The sequence below is a fragment of the Papilio machaon genome, chromosome 2 (genome assembly GCF_912999745.1).
Source record: "Papilio machaon chromosome 2, ilPapMach1.1, whole genome shotgun sequence".
In the NCBI taxonomy this organism is placed as follows: Eukaryota; Metazoa; Arthropoda; class Insecta; order Lepidoptera; family Papilionidae; genus Papilio; species Papilio machaon.
The window spans coordinates 642,528-644,501 of record NC_059987.1 but is presented as its reverse complement, the minus strand read 5'-3'; the positions used below and the strand labels follow the sequence as shown (position 1 = coordinate 644,501).

General features: G+C 32.2%; 1 non-coding gene across 1 annotated transcript; it reads right to left on the bottom strand.

Moving 5' to 3' along the window:
• Positions 1-616: 616 nt before the first annotated feature.
• Trnas-uga lies at positions 617-698 on the bottom strand. The gene has a single exon. It is a non-coding gene; the product is annotated as a tRNA-Ser (tRNA).
• Positions 699-1,974: the final 1,276 nt, after the last annotated feature.

Sequence of the window (1,974 nt, the reverse complement as noted above, 5' to 3'; positions counted from 1 at the left end):
TAAAGCATTTTACAGTTGAAGTTCTGTTTGGAATCTCCTGAGTGTAGTTAATAGTTCCGTGGAGTCTCGTTTTGCTAATTTGTTCTAACTGCCTCTAGATGTCTATACATTTATTACTAACTTTTTTTTTAAATAAAACGTTCACTGATATGTAGAAACATAAACATGTTTGACGCAAGCCTATATTTTTATAAATAACCTCTAAAATTAATTTAATATGTATATTAATCATGAAGAGAAAGGTTTAATTTTATCTGGCAAAGGAACGGCTCAATGGATCTTGATGAAATTCGGCACACATGTAGAACATAGTCTGGAAGAACAGATAGGCTACTTATTACGTTTTTTTATTGCGCGCGGGCAGTCGCGGGCGACAGCTAGTACTAATTAATTAATAATTAAGACCACTGAATGATTCTTATTTCACATCAAAAATATTTTGTTCAAAAATTAAAATAAAGTTACTTACTTATTTTAATTAATACACATAAGAAATAATAACTAGTTAGTTCTACATATTACCATTTTTATTTCATTATATAAAAAAAAAAACATTAAAAGTTACTGCAGTTTTACAAATTTAATAAGAGCAAATTTAAAAATTAAAAAAAACTACCGCTGAGGACAGGATTCGAACCTGCGCGGGTAAAACCCATTGGATTTCAAGTCCAACTCCTTAACCACTCGGACACCTCAGCCATACAGGTAAGTAGCCAATTTTTGGTAAGCTTTTAATTTAAGAAATGAAAGGTTGCGCAGACGCCGATATATGACCTTGTTTTCTTATAAATAAACAAACTGTCTTTTACTCTTGTCTTTCTAAATGTGTGTGGTTTTTGACTGCAGTGACAATTGTATTGACACAATTTTTTATTTATGTTTGTTATATTAACTAATTTGTTAATACTCATTTATTTCATGATTGATAGCCATTTTGAGACTAGAAAGAAAGAAAGAAAGTCCTTTATTACCACACAAATACAAGAGAAAAAAAATCACCGCACATATTTATGAAAATAATTTAGAAAAATGTGGTAAAAGGAACCACCTCAGCGTATGCAGAGACCGCCTAAACAGTCCCTGCGCTGGTTTTCAGTTGGCTCCTTAGTATTATTAGTAGTTTGATTTCAGATTCCATTAAGATCATTTCTATTTCGAGACTACATTATTGTAATGGCCAGGGATAAATAAGATTTATATAAAAATAAAAATTATACTGCACAAACTTTATTTTTTAAAACTGAAAGCGCTATCATAATAAGTTTAAAATAAAAGACGATGTACTTATTTACATTGCAGTTCAATATATGTACGTATGGCGGCAAATGTAAAAAAAAGACTGGTTAGATCTGAACGTCAAAGACGTCAATCCATCTGTCAAACAAACGATTTTTTAGGTTTGACATTTAAGTTTTGTACAATTTTCAATTTTTTTTTAACTCACGGAACAACAAAAACAATGACAGTTGTGTGGGCATAAATCCCATACAAAAAGTTATGATATTCGTTATGATTTAATAAAGTACTCGGTGATGAATAGTAACAATATTATAAAGGGTTTGGCAACTTAAATGAATGATAGAGAACGGAGACCTGGTGTATTGACCACATAGATTGGGACAAGGACATGGAGATTTTTTTTTACATTGAAAAATCTAGCGCTTGACCACGATCCCACCCGTTGAAGTGAAAATGTGGTCTAAAGATGGTACGCGCTAGCTTTGCAAATGCCCATTCACTCTACTCTTTAAGGCCCCCACGTCGATAATTGGACGGAAAAATTGATAGAGAAAGCTGAAACTGACTGGAGATGATATTAAATCCCAGCAAGTCCAAATAAATGAGATCCAACGTTTTCGGCCAAATGTTTTTCCATCTCAATAATGTTCAGCTTTATACCAATTACGAGAACATGATTCTTCGCTTAGGTCTAAGTGGATTACTTTCGTACAAACATGTTCTACGTGTTTTTAC